General features: G+C 38.9%; 1 protein-coding gene across 1 annotated transcript in view; it reads right to left on the bottom strand.

The window, feature by feature from the left end:
• The window catches only part of LOC150108532 (cAMP-dependent protein kinase catalytic subunit beta-like), a 197156-nt gene that overhangs the window by 78514 nt on the left and 96188 nt on the right, over positions 1-22454 (bottom strand). The gene's annotated exons all lie outside the window — the stretch shown is intronic.

Raw genomic sequence — 22454 nt, 5'->3', positions numbered from 1 at the left:
ATCATCAGCAAATAACTGAAGATCCCCAGTCAGTCCACATGACATATCGTTTACAAACAAGTTAAAACAGCAGGGGCCCAAGAACAGAACCCTGGGGCATGCCACTAGTTACTCTCCTTTTTCGAGACACTGCTCCATCATACATAACCTGCTATATCGTTCAGAGAGCCAATCTCTACTCCATCTAACAAATATATTATCTATTCCCATCCTCTGCAGCGTCTACACCAACGTATCATGTGGTAATCAATCAAATGCTTTTGCAAACTCTAAGAATATCACTGTATATGATTCTCCCTCATCTAACGCACTTGTCACTTTATCATAAAATGCAAGTAAATTACTAAACAGGACCTACCCATCACAAATCCATGTTGACCATCATAAAGAATGCTATGTCCATCAACCCAATCCTGTATTCTATTCCTTACCAATCTCTCCAACACCTTGACCAGAACAGTAGTTATACAGACTGGCCTATAGTTGAAGACTTCTGTCTTAGAGCCATTGTCGTGGAGTGGTACTATTTTTGCCTTCTTTCACCTCTTTAAGAACCCTACCCACTGCAATACTCTCATTAAATAATAATGATAGTATTGCAGGGCATAGCCAACTGTGGTGCACATTCTTTAAGAATACATGATGATATGTCACCCATTCCCCCAGCCTTAATTCGCATCTAACCCAACCAACATCTGATACACCTCTGATTCTTTCACTTCCAATTCTCCTAATGCTTGCCTCTCTTCTTTATATTGCACCGGATCATTCACACCAGTATGATATATGCTGATAAAGTGCTTGTTCAATAATTCCGCTATATATCCTTTGCAGCTGTTAGTATGCTGACATGACTATCCACCAATGTTAATCTACCATAATTATTCTTCCTCTTGATTTCCATGTAGCAGAAAAATTCCCTCGAGTTAACCTTGGCCAGGACCAGCCAATCTCCTCTGATACTGCACCTTTTCTTTCTTTACCATGCTCGTCACCTTTCTAGCCTGCACCTTGTACTCTTCATGGATCTGATCACCACCACCAACTGTCTTGTACCTCCTCCATAACATTTTCATTTCCAGCACAGCTTGCTTGATTTCACTATTCATCCATTTCTCTCCTACTCTATTTACTCACTTAACCCTTGGTATGTAGTCATACATTGCTTTTGTCAGATACTGCCTTGTGAGTTACCAAGCAATGTCAACATCTTTACTGCTCAGCTCATCTACCCAAAGTACTGATGCTAACTGACTATAGAGCTTCCTATAATTATCTGAATTACACATGAATTACACCTCCACATGTTTCCATTTTTGGCATTGACCTTCTCTTGTTTCATCACTTCCCAAACAAGTATCTTATGTACACCACTTTCACCAACCAGTGGCAGTGTCAACACTTCATTAACAACTATATCTTGTGAAGTTATCACCAAATCCAAAACATTAAAACCTCTAATTGCTTCAATAATGTGCTGCTTAAGATACTTATCTCTCAGAAATTCCACAAACTCGCTCACTTTGTTCCCATACATTATCTCCTCCTTCTAATCTATATTTCTATAATTAAAGTCTCCCATCAGGATCATCTTCTTCTTACACACCAACTAATTTCCCTAAACATTTCACAATCAGTATTCTCTGCATTCGATGGCCTATAACAGCATCCTATCAGATATACTAACCTGTTTATTTCAACTTCATACCACACAGATTCTAAATCTGTGCATGTACTATCAACTCCCACACTTTGCAGACACAATTCTTCTGCAATTATTAACAGCACTGCCCCTTCTCTTTTCACATCTCTATCCCTCCAGAAAATTATATATATATATCCTTCTAATTCTATTCTCGACATCACATTCTCCTCAGACAACAAGTTTCACTTATTACAATTATTTTTGGGTATACTGCAACAGTCAATGCAACAAACTCACCTGTCTTATTTCGAATACTCTTTACATTTTTATAAACATAAAACAATCCCTGTGTGTTTGAAGCCATTCTACCAGCACCAACATTCTCTATTCTAGTTGGTATATTACACTTCTCTCTTCAGTTTGACCACTCCCATTTCCCTGATCCTGACTGTGATTTCCATTCCTACCTGTCTCATCTTCACCTTTATGCATTCCATCATCTTGTACTGCTGCAACCAGAACTTCAATCCACATATCTATCTTCTTCTTGCCATACAATCTGTTGATTTGTGCTATCCTGTTTCACACGTAGACTCTGATCACTTCCTACATTCACTTCTTGACTCTGTGCCTTCTCAGAAAACAACAGCCTTTCTAAATGCACAACTTCAAACCCATTCAAATGAAATCCATCAACTTTATACCATTCCAACTTCCCTTCAAATTCACTCCAAAGGTTTACAAATTGAATCCCCTTTGCATCACACAACTCAGCCATCTTATTATTCATTATCTTCACACTCCTTCTCAATTCACTGCTATCATAACTGAGCAAAATGCCTATGACTTTCTCAACAACACTATACTTCTTTACTGCAACAACTTCCTCATGTTTCTATCAACATTCTTCTTCTACCCAACCAAGTCATTTGTGCCTATGACTACCATTAATTTTGACGCCCATTATTTTCTTTTCTGCAATGCATCAGTTATTTGCTTCATTGTTCCGCCAGGAAATTCTTGGTTTAATCCTTTATCCAAGTGTAAGCAAACAAAGTATATGGAAATATGACTTCTGCATTACTTCAACCTTGGTATCACCTCTGGGTTTCTGGCTCCCACTGATGAGACCTCAATAAAGGTCGAAACCGGTGCAGAGCATTATACATGTCCATAAGGATATGTGCTTAGCATTATGGGATACTAAGGCAAGTGATGTGAAGTCATTAGCTTCTATATATGAGTTGACCTGTCCTGAAATTACTCCAGGTGCAAACTTTGTTTGCTTACGCTTTGATAAAGGATTAAACCAAGAATATAATTTCCTGGCATCATTATTATCCTGTTCAACACCAGGTAATGATTATTTATAATTCAAATTCCTATATATAGCAATCCAATGAAATCACTATGAATAATCACATAAGTGATTACTTTTCATGTTTTATGTGCATTTCCTCCACATGAATTTATGCTCATTTTTATATTACAATATAGTGTTTATCATGACTCATCTACATAGATCCAGAGCAGAAATCTAGCAGATTCACAGTGTGTGTCCAATTAATGGGATACATTGATATTTGCATTATCGTAACTTTTTTTTTGGAACCTATTTAAAAACATCTGCTTAAATAAGTGATATTTGATAAATACTTGCATTTATCAATTATCACTTCACATCAATTATTCCATTAAATGTTCCATTCAGAAAAAGTGACATTTATCATGACTGACATCATCCTTGCGATGATGTTAGTCATGATAATTTCCTGGCATCATTATTATCCTGTTCAACACCAGGTAATGATTATTTCCAATTCAAATTCCTATATATAGCAATCCAATGAAATCACTATGAATAATCACATAAGTGATTACTTATGTGATTAAGTAATGATGTTAGTCATGATAATTACAAGCAGCAGCAGCAGGCCAGAGAAGAGTCAACTGTTGCACAGAAAGCTAAATCTGAGTAAGCAAAGAAACTGGCTCTTCAAGTTAAAGAAAATTATGCTGCTGCAAGTAAAAGAAAGAATGAATTTGAAAGAATAACTCTACTCAATGCAGATGACTGATGCAGAAATTGTTTAACTAATGAGTAGCCATTTTGCTACAAGCTATCAACCTAGTATATGCAATGCTTAACTCACCGTTACCTCTTCACTGTATTAGGAAGCAAACACATGTGAATGAGTTTGCTTCCTAGAACTGTTGCACAAACTGAACAAGAATTCTACAACAAGAACTGATCGGATATTAGTAATTTATATTATATTAATTCATATTAATTTGAGTCTCAGAACAGGGAAGATTCCGCAAGAGTGGAAAGAATGTATGGTAATCCCATTACACAAGGTGGTGCAAAGACCGATGTATCCAACTATCAACCAAACAGTATCTCAAGAGTCGTGGTGAAGATTTTGTAAAATTGGTTAGTGTTTACATTCAGAAATGGGTTCACAAAGAATCTATACTTTGCAATGAACAGCACAGGTTTAATAAGGAAAGGTCATGTTTTATAAACTTACTCACATGGTATAATAATGTTACCAATGTGTCAGACAAGTGGACTGAATACAGCAAGATACTTTTGGATTTTTCTCAGCCTTTTGACAGAATGCAACACGGAAGACTGTTGCATACATTGGAGAATATGGGATTGGATTATGGACTATTGGCACAGATAAGAAGATGACTGACTGACTGACACAGATATCAAAATCAAAAAAGTCGTGTATCGTGGGGGGGGGGGGGGAGATGAATCTACAAGATTCAAAGTAACCATTGGGGTGCCTCGAGGATCATTTCTTGGTCCATTGTTATTTAATCTATACATAATTAGCATTGGGAAGGATTTCACATGTGAAAATGGCTGTTTTCAATGTTAATAAATGTAAAGTCATGCACTCTGGTGTGATTAGACAATGTCATATTATATTGGTGGGATTATGCTTGAAGAAACTGATGAGGACAGGGAGTTGAAGTTCAAGGGTCATATAGCAAAAATTGTAAATATAATGATAATTGTATATAATGAAAATGATAATGATAAACTCTGATGATAACTGCAATGCTGAAACAAACTCTGATATATAAAGATGCAAAAGTTATTTTTGCTTCTTTACAAGGTTTGATAAGACCTCGCTTGGACTATTGTGTGCAAGTCTGGTGTCCTAGTTTTGATGGTGATGCTAATACAGTGGAGAGAGAGTGAAAAGGAGAGTATCAAAAATGATATCAGGATTGTGGAATACTGATTATGAAGACAGATTGAGAATTTGAAGGATGTGGACATTAGCAAACAACAGAAAGAGAGGGTGATAAGATTGAGAATTATAAACTTCTGAAAGAGTTATACATAATTTCAGTAGATGGAATTTTTTACTTTATGGAGGATGGGAAAAGGACATGAGGGCATCACATCCTTAGAAGTTGAGAATCAATGCTATCAAGAAGGGGGAGGGATAGATTTTTCTCTCATAGAATAGTGCATGACTGGAATAGATTGCCGTTGGATGCTGTGTGTGTGTGCAAGTAGCATGAATGAATGCAAGAATAGGTATGACAGCTAGTGCAAATAGTATGGACTCCCTTGTTGAGTCTGACTCCCTGGAAGTCTTTCTTTGAAGTATTTTATAAAATGTATAGTCAAATCTGCTTGGCTATGATATTTTCAGGTATGTGCTTTTTTATTTTCTTCAGGTAATATGAGTGAAATGGATAAATGCTTATTGACAATAAGCATATACTTGGGAACAGAGTAAGGTAACAAAACCCATAAGATGTCATGACATAAAATAAATAATAAGCAGAAATGTGCACTTAATGTACTGTTTCCTGTCCCAAATTTTAACCCACTTTTATTGCATATTTATATAGATAGCAAAAAACCGAAAAAAAAAGATTAAATAAAATATTCTTTCTTTCTTTGTGTGCTATGCACGCATGTCACACAACACATGACCATACTCTTGTAAGGTCAAATCATGTAAAATGCTCCACAAAAGTGTTTAAGCTAAGGGATTAATTTTACTATTCTTGAAAAAAAATTGAAATTGTTTGCCGATAAAGCATCAAAAAGATGGATGCATCAGCAGAAATGGATTTGTGAGAAGGTGGGTGCAGACTACATTTTCAAATCTGAAAAAAGAAGACAAGTTGCACACTCAAAAGCACAGGTTATGAGTGATTTAGGGATTTTAAGAACAAAACTGGAATTAAACTGACAGCAAAGAATTGGAAATTGCATCTGCATTTAAACATACAGTTAACAAATTTGTGGCAATGTTGAGCAAGTTTATTCAACTCTTTAAGTCAATAATAATAAATTTAGTTTAATCCTTTATCCAAGTGTGAGCAAACAAAGTTTGCACCTGAAAGTATCTTCAGGACTGGGTTAAGATGGTACAACACCAGGACAACTCGTTGCAAAGGTAGAGCAAGCTACCAACACTCCTATCTCAGTATCTCCTATAATGCAAAACACATCTCCTTGCAGATATGTCTAATGTTATGCATTAAGGGAAGGGCCGCTACCCAGACTAGTTTCGACCTTTATTGAGGTCTCTTCAGTGGGAGCCAGGCCCAAGTGGAGATATCAGTCAGAAGCATTAGCAGGTCATCTCTACCTATAGGAATTGCCAATTGGTGTGCCACCCTTTTTTTAATAATTTACTCTGGATTTAGAGAAAGATGTTGAAAGTTTATTTTTCACTTGGTTAGAGTATAATAAATTTAGTTTAATCCTTTATCCAAGTGTAAGCAAACAAAGTTTGCGCCTGAAAGTATCTTCAGGACTGGGTTAAGGTGGTACAACACCAGGGCAACTCGTTGCAAAGGTAGAGCAAGCTACCAACACTCCTATCTCAGTATCTCCTATAATGCAAAACACATCTCCTTGCGGATATGTCTAATGTTATGCATTAAGGGAAGGGCCGCTACCCAGACTAGTTTCGACCTTTATTGAGGTCTCTTCAGTGGGAGCCAGGCCCAAGTGGAGATATCAGTCAGAAGCATTAGCAGGTCATCTCTACCTATAGGAATTGCCAATTGGTGTGCCACCCTTTTTTTAATAATTTACTCTGGATTTAGAGAAAGATGTTGAAAGTTTATTTTTCACTTGGTTAGAGTATAATAAATTTAGTTTAATCCTTTATCCAAGTGTGAGCAAACGAAGTTTGTGCCTGAAAGTATCTTCAGGCTCACACTTGGATAAAGGATTAAACTAAATTTATTATACTCTAACCAAGTGAAAAATAAACTTTCAACATCTTTAAGTCAATTTTGACTAAAGTAATATCTTCTGGAAAAACGATGCCAAGAATATACATCAAAAAGGATGAAAATGCCAGAACACAGGGTATCAAAACACTAAGGCTGATGCTGGAAGTTTTTTCCCACTTGGTTAGATTATAATAAATTTAGTTTAATCCTTTATCCAAGTGTAAGCAAACAAAGTTTGTACCTGAAGTATCTATAGGACTGAGGCAACTCCTGTTAAAGGTGGACCAAGCTCTCATCACTACTTGTCTCAGTATCTCCCATAATGCAAAGCACATATCCTTGTAGACATGTATAATGCTATGCATTAAGGGAAGGGCCACTAACTAGACTGTTTCGACCTTTATTGAGGTCTCTTTAGTGGGAGCCAAACCTAGAGGTGGTGATACTAAGGTGAAAGCAATGGAGAGGTCATATTTACCTATACAAGTTGCCAAAATGTGTCTCACCTTATTATTAAATTACTCTGGATTTAGAGAAAGATGTTGGAAGTTTTTTCCCACTTGGTTAGACTATAATAAATTTAGTTTAATCCTTTATCCAAGTGTAAGCAAAAAAATTTGTGCCTGAAGTATTTTCAGGATTGAGGGCAACTCATGGTAAAGGTGGACCAAGCTCTCATCACTAGTATCTCCCATAATGCAAAGCACATATCCTTGCAGACATGTATAATGGTATACATTAAGGCAAGGGCCATTACCCCACACTGGTTTCGACCTTTATTGAGGTCTCTTCAGTGGGAGCCAGACCAAGGGAGTTGCTTCAGTCCTGAAGATACTTCAAGAGCAAACTTTGTTTGCTTACGCTTGGATAATAATAATTATTATTATTATTATTCCTGACACCTCCAAGGAGTCTGAAGACTCATCGTGGGAGGACACCTACAACTGTCTCAACCACTACACCGAACCTCTACTACGAATCGTCATCAACGCCATCTACCAACCGCCACAACTAGTATTTTTTTGTCTGTAAATTGTGTGTGTTCTGAAGGGCCGATTTGTCTGTATGCAGGATGAAAAACCAGAGTTTCTGGGAGAAAAACCCTGCTACCTCCGTATGAGATCGTCTAACTCACCTTCGATTGAAATCGTCCAGATAAAGATTCCTCCCGTCGCGACGGGAATCGAACTTAGGCCTATTCCAATCGAAAGGCACAATGTACCGTCATTCTTCCAATTGCACTATGGAGGCGCTAAAGGATTAAACTAAATTTATTATAGTTCTAACCAAGTGGGAAAAAACTTCCAACATCTTTCTCTAAATCCAGAGTAATTTAATAATAAGGTTAGACACCTTTTGGCAACTTGTATAGATAAATATGACCTCTCCATTGTTTCCACCTTAGCATCACCACCTCTGGGTCTGGTTCTCACTGAAGAGACTTCAATAAAGGTTGAAACCGGTCTGGGTAGTGGCCCTTCCCTTAATGCATAGCATTATACATGTCTGCAAGGATATGTGCTTTGCATTATGGGAGATACTAAGATCAGTAATGATGAGAGCTTGGTCCACCTTTACCATGTGTTGCCTCAGTCCTAAAGATACTACAGGCACAAACTTTGTTTGCTTACACTTGGATAAAGGATTAAACTAAGACTGATGTTGGGATCAAATGCCAAGGGAGAATTTAAAAATCCTTATCTACAAATAAAGCAAAGAACTGAGGTCACTGAAGAATGGGATTAATTCTCAGCTCCCAGCAATTTTAAAGGTAGTAATCAAAATGTCGTGAGTGACCTAAGAAAGTTTTCAGGACTGGTTTGTGAATTATTTCATTTCAGTAGGAGAGCAATATCTTCACACCAAGAACTTGGCAAAGAAAGCTCACCAATTGGTCAACAATTAGCTCACAGCTTACACTTGATTACTCTCTTGGATTCATAAAAGTGAAATTTTGTCCCCCAAAACAGCACTTCATTGATTCAAACAATAGATGCACTGTTTGAATGTGAGCTTATTCCATAAGCTTACATTTAAATAATGTTTTGTGGCAACTAATGTAGAAGACAAGAAATCCCCTGGCTTTCTTCTTCTTCCAAAATAAAGTGAAGTATTATTTTAATTTAAGGGGATATTAAATCCCGCACTGTTTTAAAACCGAATAAGAAACTCAAAGATCGGAATCAAAGAGTTTCTTGCCGAAATATAGTAATATAGTAATAAAGTGAAGTAATTCTGACCCTCAAGCAACTACAAAAATCACCAAAGAACTTCATCAAATAAAACTGACTTTTCTTCTTATTATTATTATTGCACCCTCCATGGAGTCAGCAGACTCATCATGGGAGGTTTATTCAGCTGACAACATATTTTTCATGCCAAATCTTAAAGTACTTAACCATTATTGCATTAACAACACATTCTGGTAAAGAATTCCTTTCACTGACAATTCTCCATATAAAAAATCTACTCTTCACACACCTCTTCATCACACTCTTACATAACTTCCAGGGATGTCCTCTGGTTTTTCCCTTCTCGCTTTCTACTCTTTTTTATAATTTCATCTGGAATAATTCAATAAAATCCTCTCACTAACTTAAATGTCCCTAATGCCTCTTTCCCACTTTCCACCAAACTCGGCAATCCACATTTCTTCAACCTCTCTACATAGCCAGCATTCCATAATCCTCATGTCGTCTTAGTCACTCATCTGTGGACTCTCTCCAATGTTTTTACATCACACTGAAAACCATGTGACCAAATTTGAGCACAATAACACAAATGTGGTCTGACCAGTGTTTTATACAGTGGCACAACCACTTTCTTATCCCCATGTTAGGGCACTTCTTTTCATAGCAGATGTCTAGTCTTTGCAATACTTGCAACATGACCACAAAACTTCAGTTTATTGTCGACCAGTAGTGGCCCATATATAAGCACTGTGACCATACGGCACCCCCAAGAAAAAAATGAAAAAATGAAATTTTGTCTGTGTTTATGTTTTGGCACTGATTGAATAGTTAATCATTATTAAAATACTTAAGGAATTGAACAACGTAGTTAAGAATATAAATTAAATTATACTTTAATAAATATTTCCGATATTTCAGCAACGTCACGTTGCCATCTTCTAAAGGAATTTACAAAAAAGGCACGTGCACGTAGGCACTACAACACAGTAATTGGGAATGAAGAGATGAAGCTATTGTTCTCCTAAAAGTCCTGATGGTGCCCTCTAGTGGGCTAAGTAGGCGTTCTTGGCCGTTGGGCTGAAGGTCTGCTGATGTAAGCCTCTCAAATTTGGGACAGTCGAATACAACCAAATTTGTTGAAGTTTGGAGAATTTCTTAGGGCTAAGGCTGATTCCATAAATAGTCTTTCGAATTTGTATTTGCTATGGTGTATTACTGCAGCTTTCTTCCACCGTATTCTGTGGCATGTATCCAGAGCATGGTCTACAAGACCAGAATGGCTGTACTTGTGAAAACAGATGTAGTCCTTGTGTTCAGAAATTCTGATATTCGCTGTCCTGCCAAAGTAAGACAGTTTACAACTGCAAGGGACCTGGTATACACCAGGTAGGTCTAGGGGGAAGTGGTTGGCCTTTAGTGGAGCAGATAAGGGATGCCAATTTTCTGTAAGGTCTGTAACAGGAAGTCAGGTCATGTTTTTTTAAGATTTTGATAATCTTTTCCGAGGTGCCTTGGATGTAGGGAATGGTGATGGATTTAGAATAATCCTTGTTGTGGGGGGGGAAGGGATCTGTGGTTAGCAGGTTCTAATATTTTTTGGATTTTTTGGGGGGGTAGCCATTGACTGAGAAAGTGTTGAGTGGGGGGGGTGGGGGGGGGGGGGGGTGGGGGGGGGGGGGGGTGGGGGGGGGGGGGGGTGGGGGGGGGGGGGGGTGGGGGGGGGGGGGGGTGGGGGGGGGGGGGGGTGGGGGGGGGGGGGGGTGGGGGGGGGGGGGGGTGGGGGGGGGGGGGGGTGGGGGGGGGGGGGGGTGGGGGGGGGGGGGGGTGGGGGGGGGGGGGGGTGGGGGGGGGGGGGGGTGGGGGGGGGGGGGGGTGGGGGGGGGGGGGGGTGGGGGGGGGGGGGGGTGGGGGGGGGGGGGGGTGGGGGGGGGGGGGGGTGGGGGGGGGGGGGGGTGGGGGGGGGGGGGGGTGGGGGGGGGGGGGGGTGGGGGGGGGGGGGGGTGGGGGGGGGGGGGGGTGGGGGGGGGGGGGGGTGGGGGGGGGGGGGGGTGGGGGGGGGGGGGGGTGGGGGGGGGGGGGGGTGGGGGGGGGGGGGGGTGGGGGGGGGGGGGGGTGGGGGGGGGGGGGGGTGGGGGGGGGGAAACCACTTTCAACGGTTTGGCCAAATGATGTTCTACAGACATACTCCCACCCAATGGTGTACTCTGGGGACTTCAACAGTCATCATACTTCTTGGAAATATGATCGGGATGATCAAAACGGGGAAATATTAGCTGAATGGGCATATCAACACCGTCTGCACTTGGTTTTTGATGCCAAGGAAAAAGGCACCTTTAAATCAAGAGCCTGGAATAAGGAATATAACCCAGATTTGACATTCATCTCCACTGATAGTAAAAATCAGCCTCTACAGACTTTCAGACATATTCTTGAGGTTTTTCGAAATAGCCAGCACCGTCCCATCTTTATGGAATTAGGAGCCCAAATTCCAGTAATAACATCATTTCCTAGACCAAGATGGAATTTCCAAAAAGCTGACTGGGAAAACTTCACTGCAGATCTAGACGCACGCCTTAGAAGAATTCCCCCAACTTACAAAAACTATACACGGTTCACTGGAGTAGTTATAGTGGTGGCAAAAATACACATTTCTCGAGGCTACCGAAAAGAATACGTGCCTGGATGGTCCAATGAAAGTGAATCCCTGTATCAGGAATTGAAAGTAAGGATCCTGAGATAGGAGAAGAACTGCTCCATAGTCTCAATGCTGCTCGTAGGAAAAAGTGGATTCAAATAAGTGAAAAAACATAGATTTCAAACACTCTAGTAGAAAAGCCTGGTCGTTACTTAAAAAGCTTGGTTCAAGCCCCTCTGTACCAAAGAAATCTCCTCTTGTCGATCCAAATGAGATAGCTGCTCATATTGTTTCGCTTTCTAGAGCTCCGATAGATAAAGAACATACTAAAGAGGTAAAACACAAACTAAAGGCTATGAAGTCTGTAACTCAAAAGAATCAACAATTCTCTTTGCCTTTTTCCCGTGAGGAAATATCCTGAGTGCTTCAAAATATCAAAATGGGGAAGGCTCCTGGATTTGACGATGTTCATAATGAATTCCTGATGCTCTGTGGATCTTATGCAAGATTGTGGCTGGCTAAGTTCTTTAACGATATACTTGAAAGTGGCTGCATTCCTAAAGAATTTAAAAGGACAAAAATCATTGTGTTAAAACCAGTAAGCCAGCAGACAGAACTGAACGCTATCGCCCTCATAGCCCTTTTAAGTGCAACCTACAAATTGTTGGAGCTAATATTGAACAGGATCAGTGATAAAATTTTGGAACGTGTTCCAACAGAACAAGCAGGGTTCAGAAGAGATCACAGCTGCACAGATCAAGTTCTCAGCTTAACAACCTACATTGAAGCAAGATTTCAAAGATGCCTGAAGACTACTGCAGTCTTTATTGACTTAACAGCGGCTTAAGATACCGTTTGGAGGGAGAGACTCATATATATAAATTTCTTAAGGTCATCCCATGTAAAATATTGGGTCATCTCCTAAACAACTTACTGTGTGATCGATATTTCAGGGTAGTCACCGGAGGAAGCATCAGCAAAAAGAGAGTGCTCAGTGCTCACACCACTGCTTTTTAGCCTTTACATTGCAGATATTCCTGAAACAGCCAGCAGGAAGTTTGCTTATGCAGATGATCTAGCTTTGGCGATCAGTGACAAATCTATCAAAAGAACTGAAGAAATATTGACAAATGATCTGTCCGCTTTATGGCAGTTCTATAAAAAATGGAGATTAACACCAAATTATGGTAAAACCGAATGTTCTTGCTTTCACCTGAACAATAGTCTTGTAAATCAAAAACCAGAGATATATGCTGATGGAACATTAATTTCGTTTAATCCGACACCTAAATATCTGGGAATAACTCTGGATAGAACTCTGACATATAAACAGCATATGATTAATATCGCTGCTAAAGTTTGCACCAGAAATAACATAGTTCAGAAGCTTTGTGGTACTATATGGGGTCTCAAGTGCCACAACTCTGCAGTACACTGCAATGGGTCTAGTTTACAGTGCAGCAGAGTATGGTGCTCCTGTCTGGCTCAATAGTTACCATGTCAATAAACTAGATACTCAACTTAACTCTACTCTGCATTTAATAACAGGTTGCATTAGGAATACACCCTTACAATGGCTCCCCACTTTGAGCCATATTGCTCCTCCAGAACTGCAACAACAGGAAGCCTTGCTTCATGAATATAAAAGAATTTTAAATAACCAAAATCTCCTAATACATGAATTTATTCCAGATGCTTTATCCAATAGACTAAAATCCAGAGGAACTGTCATAAAAACCACCTGTAATCTTCTTAGCTAGAATGACAGTATGGTGAGTAGGTGGGATGTACTGTGGTCCCAAGCGGTATCACCTGAAGTTCGCAATCACATAAACATCTTCCAAAAACCATCTGGATCTGACCTGCCCAGGAATATATGACGATGGCTAACAGGATTCGTACAGGCCATGGTGTATGTGGAGACTTACTTTCAAAGTGGAGTAAGATATCAAATCCCCACTGTCCCTGTGGAGCCGAGACCCAAACCATTTACCCTATAGTACAGGAATGCGAGCTGACAGCATATCCAGGTGACTTTAAGGACATCTTTGACCTATCCCCAGAGGCGATCAACTGGATCAAAAACCTAAATGTTAAAATATGACTAATCTTCTGTCTGATGCTTGTTGTAAATTTCACATTTGTATTTGCCTGAATGTAGACTTTTTTGTTGGTCGATTGGTAGAGCCTCTGCTACTAATGGCTCAGTTAAGTAAGTTTGAGCACGGTTAGTAGTTGAAAGGGGGCCAATCGTTCGATGCTGTTGGCACACTCTCCCTCGATGAGTCTTTGGACTCCCTGGAGGTGTCAAATAATAATAATAATAATCTTTTCCTCACAAAAGTCTGCATATGACTAGCCACAACACAGGTGATTACTTCATGATGACTTTCACCAACTGTAGGAAAGTGTGAAACCCCTCTCATAATTACATCCTCTGATAAAATGATCAGATCTAGAACTCTCGATCCTCATGTGCCCTTCTTTACGTGCTGCCTGAGATACGTATCTCTCAAGAACTCGAGAAATTCATTATCTTATTCCTGAATGCTATCTCTTAATTCGAATCTATACCGCCGTAATTAAAATCACCCATAATAATTACCCTTCCTTTGTTCACTAATGCAAGTTGTTTATACATTTCTTCATCAACACCATCCACATTCCCAGGCCCTATAGCAACATCCAACTAAATGCCTTCCTCTCACTGCCTCATAACCATTACCACTATTTCCCCCTTTCATGTCTACCTTGTGTGGACTTAATTCTCCTGCTATCATCAGCAGCACTCCTCGCCCCCTTCTTACCCTTTCTATCCCCATGAAAAATACTGTATCCTTCCATTTCTTTTCGCGTTATGATATCATCTTCATTCAACCACGTTTCACTTATTCCAATGATTTTGGGGTGAATAAACTCAATCACTGAAACCATTTCATCCCTCTTATTTCTGATACTTCTGGCATTTGTAAACAAACACAGCAATTCATTTTTAGGTCTATAGCCAGTCCTATCCAAGCGATGGTTGTGATTTCCCCACCTGCCCAATCACCTTTATCACTACTCACCACATATATCTTCTTAGTCTCAACTTCCCCACCCACATCACAATATAATCCATCTTCATACACACATTCACTGCCACTTTCAACATCCACTCTCCCTATGCCATGTCTCCCTCTCCACCCAAGCTCTTCCCATTTCCCTGTTTCTCTTGCATTCCCATTCTCTCTTCATCTCTCAAACTACAACTACTGTTTCCACTGCCAAGCACTTCTGTCTCTTCAGTTACCACTGTCCTGATTTTTCCCTTCATCTCTTTCTTCTGATCTCTTGCACGCATCACACATTGTACACACACACCGTACTTTCATCCAACAACACTTTCTTCAGTACACTCACTCTAAAGCCATTTAAATGCAACCCATTACACCTATATAATTTCATTCTTCCCTTAAACACATGCCATACATCCACAAACTCCACTCCCTTCTCCTCACACAGCTCCACTAGCATACCATTCATGATTTTGGCTCTCCGTCGCAACTCATCATCATCATACTTCAGCAACACACTGACAACATTAGGGAGTTATTTGCGATTTTCTCCAGTTTTTTTTTTTTAGTACAGCCTACCTTCTTCGTATATTTGGTGGGACTATGTTGGAAAGCACTGGTAGCCATGGCAGAGCAGTGGATTTCAGGTCCCACTAATCGTGTGCATGGTTATGTTCATTTGAAAGTGAATAATGTTTGTGAGAGCACTTCTTTCCCAGACTGATGCACAGTACTCTGCAGCAGAGTAAACAAAGGCCAAGCCCAAGATCCTAAGTACCTCAGCTCTGCAACCCCAGCTAGTTCCAATTAGTCCTGAGATGATGTTGCTTCTCATTTTTATTTTGTTTTTTTATTTTATGAATGTGAATTTAGTAGGTCAGACTTCTATCCTGATTCACTCCCAGGTATTGCAGATGAGGATCATGCTTGACTGGGCTGACACAAAAAATTAGATTGAGTTAGCAGTTTGCCTGCTTGTTGTAAAGATGGAAAGGTGTAGACGCTGTTTTGGCAGGATTTGGCTTTAAGTGCTCAAAATATTTCTTGAGAGTCTCCAAATCTGTGTTCAAGGCATGTTCCAGGGAGTCAAAAGGCAATTGGTGAAGTATCACCATGTCATCTGCATACATATATTTGCTTGATCTTATTGAAGGAATGTCCAAGATATAGATGTTAAAAAAGATTTGGAACCAAAACAGAGCCCTGGGGCGAGCCATTCTGAAGGAATTTGGGTCTGTTTTCCTTCCTCCAATATGGACCCGAATTTTTCTGTTTGTGAGCATGGATTCTAGGAAGTCTAAGGTTGTTTTGCATTTTATGATTTAACTAAGCTTTGAGAGCAAGCCTCTGATCCAGACAGTATAACAGGCCAATGTCAAGTCAATGAAGACAGCTCCAGATTTTAATATCTTTTGGAAACCAGCCTCAATTTGAATTGTTAAAACTAAGACTTGATTACAGCAGTTTTTGCCAGGGCTAAGCCAGTTTGCTATATAGGGAGAGCCATTTCAATGAGCAGGGAGATCCTTTTCAGCATGATTCTTTCCAGGAGCTTGTAGGTTCAGCAAAGAAGGGCAATCAGGCAAAGGTTTTTAATGGAGCTGGGGGTCTTTCCCTGGGTTGGGAACTGCAATTATCTTAGATTCTTGCAAGAGGGCTGGTATTTTTTTCTCTCCAGTAGAAATGATGACAAAGAACAGGACTGACAGCCACACTGGCCAAGGTGTATAAAGAACTTAGGAAGGAGGCCATCAGCTCCAGCATCCTTGCCATTTTTGGTATGTGATAGGGCTTCCTGGATTTTTGTCTGCTGTGATTGGTCTACAGGAAGTTTCAGGGCTTGAAATTAAGTTGTATCTCAGTGTAGTTTGTATGTCCTTTCTGGGGATCTTTGGATTGATCTTAGATGTTGAAAATAAATGGGATGCAACTTGGTCTGGAGTCACCTCTGGAACTTTTTTTGTTGTAAGTTCTGCTCCTCCAAGTTTTCTCAGTAGGGACCAGCTTTTCTGATTAGAGAAGTCAGAAAATCTGGTCCCTTAAGAGAAGTCGAATTCTTCCATGGTTAATAGCATCTCTCTCTCTCTCTTTCCCTCCTACTGTCATCCAGGAGCCTTATTTTAGGCTCTTTGTTCCGGTGTATAATGGGACCAGAAACCACGTGGGATGGTTGCTATGGCCACTGTTTTTACCAATTTGACAAATCTGGTGTAGTTTTGAGGCAGCACAGTCATTGTGGTATTGATGGTTTATCAATTTTTTCCCCAAACTTCTTCCAATTGGCTTTCCAAAGGTTCCATCTAGGGATTGGAGTAGTTTTAATAAATGGAATAGATAAACCAATCTCCAGAAAGAAGAGTGATTTGTTTAGAAAGCTGCCAAGGATAGATCTATTTATTGGTGTGTGTGGGGGGGGGGGGGGAATTGTCAATGTCTCTGGAGACTATGCATAGGTAGGGGGTGTATGCCTTTCCCATCTGTCACAGTGAAAGGTTCTTGGTTGTTTAAGTCAACGATTTTTTTTTTGGCTACTGAAGTCTTGCTTAGATGCAAAATAAATTTGTTTAAATTAGATATTATGTATTAATTGTAATTTTGTATGAGTTACCTTGTATGAGTATAAGTGTTGAAATGTCTATGCTGTTTTTATGTAGAGAAACGTTGTTTACAAGATATATTGTTGTCAATTACGAGGGAAGCAAAAGCCCTTACCTAAGAGCATAAAAGATTGAGAAATGAAGAACTGTTATAATTTCTGGATGTTTCATTACAAAATTATAATTAAATAAACTTTTATCAACTGTGAAGAAAGAACTTCATTGTTTCAAGCCCAATGCTGGAAAGCATTACTGCTTTTCAACAGATAATGGTGGACTTGAGAGAAAGTTTCACAGTTGCATTTCCAAGTATGTGTTAGCAAAAAGAAGGCTATCAAATGTTGCTAGGCATTCAGCTGTCCATGGAATAGCAAAGTAACACAGCAGGAGAAAAATGTGGAGTATCTGTATCTTTAATATATGAAGACTGGACAGAAATTAGAACAAAGTTAGAAATAGAAGACGGAGAGAGAGAATATCCTTGTATAAAGAGATAATTTTGAAATTTTTAGGGTCATTAATTCATATAGGATTTATCTCCAATTTCATACAGAAATGGGCTCAATACATTTTGTTTTATATAGGATTCTCAGTCTGATATGTCATTTCTAACTGTTGGCTTGTTTTAGTTATTTCTTTAGGCACTTACATATAGAAAGCAAAGGTTTTTCTGAAGTGTTAAATTTTTTTTTATTTATTTTTTTTTTATTTTGTATGATGATACAATGGCTATGAGCCCCTTTTATGGAGAGGTATGGCACCATCTCAATTCCCCCCCCCCCCCTATTTTATCCGGGCCTGGCATAGCTGACGAATCAGGCCTAATGGCTGAGAGGGCCCATTTCTAAAGTATTCCTGACTGTAATCTGTGTGTATGTTCATGGGGGGGGCCGTTTTGCCAGTTCTGGGGGACGAAAAACCTGAGTTTCTGGGTGAAAAAAAAACCCTACCTGCATATGAGACTGGCTAACTCACCTTTCTTGAAAGTTTATTTTCCACTTGGTAAGACTATAATAAATTAAGTTTAATCCTTTATCCACGTGTTAGCAAACAACTGAAGGTCCTGAAGATACTTCAAGATCGAGGCAATTCGTAGCAAAGGTGGAGCAAGCTCCCATCAATCCTGTATCAGTATCTCCCATAATGCAAAGCACATCTCCTTGCATATATATATTATGCTATGCATTAAGGGAAGGCCACTACCCAGACCAATTTCGACCTTAATTGAGGTCTCGTCAGTGGGAGCCAGGCCCAGAAATGGAGATACCAAGGCAGAAGCAATGGAGAGGTCATCTCTACTTATACGAGTTGCCAATAGGTGTACCACCTTATTATTAAATTACTCTGGATTCAGAGAAAGATGTTGAAAGTTTATTTTCCACTTGGTTAGACTATAATACATTTAGTTTAATCCTTTATCCAAGTGCTAGCAAACAAAGTTTGCACCTGAAGATACTTCAAGACTGAAGCAACTAATAGCAAAGGTGGAGCAAGTTCCGATCACTCCTGTCTCAGTATCTCATATAATGTAAAGCACATCTCCTTGCGGGCGCAAACTTTGTTTGCTAACACTTGGATAAAAGATTAAACTAAATTTATCAAACTCACCTTTCATCGAAAGAGCCAGATAAAGGTTTCTCACATCACAGACAGAATCGAACCCAGGTCTTTCCAACTAAAGGATACACCTATACCAACTGAGCTATGGAGGCTTGATATGGTTTCGAGAAGAATGTTGAGACTTTTGCATAGAAAGTTAATTCATTTTAAAGTGATGAGTTCTTAGACATTATTCAATGGTGCTTGATGCTCCTTTCATATAGAAAGTGAAGTTACAGAATACTGGATGAAGACAAGATCTGTTATATTCAGTGTTTTTGTGATTTCAAGATGCAAGAAGAATTTGACTGTTGTGTTGCTGTCATATAGAACGGTGTTTCCCAAACTTATAGATGCCAAGGAAAAATTAAAATATTTCACGGCCCCCATCGAAAATATATTATTATAATATTTATTGTATTTATATTCAATACAATTTATATTCAAGATTTTGCATTTGTAATTTTTTTGTGCTTCTTATCAATAGCTTTGAAATGAAACTTATATGAATAAGCATATATTTACTAATATTCATTAAGTGCCAAAATATGCAAGAAGCAAAATTTGTGAACCAACAACCAATGTGTGATTTTTTTTTTCCATTAAAATATAAAAAAGAGCAAAAAAGAAATAATAAATAATAAAAATTAAATGTTTCTTTTAAGATTACAAAAAAAAATCTACTTAGTCTTAAAACATTTAAAATTTTTCTTTATTTCAAGGCCCCCAAGGGGACCGCGGCCCACAGTTTAGGAAGAGCTGATATAGAGAGTAGTTTTTCGCATTAGTCTTTCTGCAGTGTGAACTCAATAAAGAATAAAAGTTCTGTAGGAGGCAAGAGACTAAGGTTATGGGAGTTTTGTCCATGCAGGACAATATTAGTTGTTTATGTGATTGTAAAGAAATTGTGTAGTTATAGTTTTCCTAGTTGTGATTTGAAGAAAATACACTAGTGCTTGCATAGTAATTAATTTGATGTATATATCTGTGTCGTTCATATCTGGGTAAATTAAAGATTTTTATTTTGGTTATAAGAGCGTATAAACTCAATCTCTTAATAAATTTAGTGAGTTACAACAGGAATTTAAGAGGAAAAGTTACAAATGAGATATCCTGGGACAAGAACCTGTGTGCAAGCTTGATGTAGCAGTTTACTTGCCGTATTTCTGTTCATGAAATTCACTTACTTCAATGAATTTTTGGTTCTAATTATTGCTGTAATTGTCATTATTATTAACCCAGTCCTTTTTCTCCAAAATTTTCCAAACCATTTCTATATACCTGTGACTTGCTACCCACTCTGCTTTTTTGGTATCTAACAAGAGCTAGATTTGTCTTTGTATTACATATCCTTTCTAACGACAACAAGTACAACTTACATCAGACTAGGCTCACAATAAGTCTCGATGTCTAATTTTGAAATTTGTACATATATATTATAGATATTATTATTATTATTATTGTATGTCTTCGAACTCTATGGAGTTCGAAGACGCATCACAGAATCTATTATACCTCTACAGAAGACCCAAACTATCCACAGAATCTATCGTACCTCTCCTTGAACCAATTAACAAACAAAGAACTCACTCTTTGTTTGTTAAGGTTAGTTTGTTAAACTAACTCTGGTAACCTTCAACTTCACAACTCTCCAAGCAAAAAATCTCACATCCCTACTAACCACACCTTTATTCAACTTCCAGAGATGACCTATTGCTGGCGCTTCAAGCAAAGTGCTGAAACATTTCCCCTACATCAATCCTATAAAAATCCTTTAAGCAACTTAAATGTTTATATCATATTCCCTCTTCTTCTCCTATCAACCAACTTCTGCAATCTACACACCCTCAATCTATCCTCATAAGGAACATTCCACAGATCACTCATCTTAGTTGTTTGCCTCTGAATACTCTCCACAACTTCCTCATCCCCAAGAAACCCAGGAGACCAGACCTGAGCACAGTAATCCAGATGTGGACATATCAAGGCATTATAAAGAGGAATAGCAACTTCCTTATCTCTACTTATTAATGTGTTCTTCAACAACAAAATAATCTTATGGGCTACCTTAGCAACTATAGCAATATGTCCACTAAACTTGAAACTTCTGACTACCACCACTGCTAAATATCTAGCTTCATCAATTTCCTTGGGGTACATGTTGAATGATTTTTCATTTGGTTATAGTATAAATTAAAGATGCCAAGAAATTATATTCTTGGTTTCATCCATTATCCAAGTGTAGGCAAGCAAAGTTTGCACGTGAAGTTACTTGTACACAACTGGGCTATTTGTACATAGAGGCTAATGACTTCACATGCGTCTTGAAGCGACTTCACCTGCAAACTTGTTTGCTTACACTTGGATAATGGATGAAACCAAGAATATAATTTATTTTATCTTTAATTCCTGGAGTACAGTTCCATCAATGTGGTACATAGCTTGTAATATATTTATCTCAAAATGCATAACTGTACATTTCTTGACATTAAACTGACACCCATTCAATTACATGACACCTATTACTCTACCTAATTTTGCATCATTAGCAAACAACTGAATTTTTGGCAGGTAAGTGGAACTATCAGTTTTTGACGTTGCAAAGTGTAAGGTTTTGAGATTTGGTAAGCAACGATGGGATGCAAAGTATACACTTGGTGGAGAAACTTTAATGGAAGTAGAGGTCAAGTAAGAGATCTAGGAGAAATAGTGGACAAGGACCTGAAATTCAGGGGGGACCACATCGGATAATGACAATCATGCATAGGACCCTGACATGCAGAAATAGAGAGGTTATGATGCCACTGTATAACGCCTTAATCAGGCCTCATAAGGATTATTGTGCACAGATGTGGTTGTCTGGTTTCCATGGTGACGAGGATATGTTGGAATAGGAGGAAGAGGGGGGGGATATGATTGAGACATATAAGGTAGTCAGGGGTTGTTACTGCGTCAACATGGAGGAGATTTTTCATAGAATGGGAGAATTGGTAGGACAAGAGGTCATTGCTAGAAACTGAATAAGGAGGAGTGAGGAGTAGGTTCTTTGCATGGAGAGTGGTTGGTGGTGGAATGCATTGCTTGAGTATGTTGTGGGCGTAGACACATTGAATCAGTTTAAGCACGGTTGGATGAGCATTGTGTACAATAGTGTTTACCTCCCACGATGAGTCTCTGACTCCATTGAGGTTAAATGTTAATAATAATAATAATAATTTCTTTACGGGTTATTTCCTATATCATTTATGTACAAATTAAACAGTAGTGGTCCCAGCACTGAACCTTGCGACAAACCATAGTTCACCTGAGTTAACCTTGGTTCTGACCCTCCATATACCACTTTTTGATATCTGTCCAGTATCCACATAACCAGTGTCATATCCATCCCCATTTGTTCTAATTTGCATAACAGAGTTCAATGTGGTATTCAGTGAAATGCCTTGTCCTTTATCCAACTCAGTTGTTAATGCTCGATTATATAAAGTTAGTAATTTATTAAGGCAT

Source organism: Typopeltis vanoorti, chromosome 3, assembly GCF_054136105.1.
Source record: "Typopeltis vanoorti isolate ZY-2024b chromosome 3, IOZ_Tvanoo_1.0, whole genome shotgun sequence".
NCBI lineage: Eukaryota > Metazoa > Arthropoda > Arachnida > Uropygi > Thelyphonidae > Typopeltis > Typopeltis vanoorti.
The sequence above is the reverse complement of the archived record's forward strand: the minus strand, read 5'-3'. Positions and strand labels throughout refer to the sequence as shown.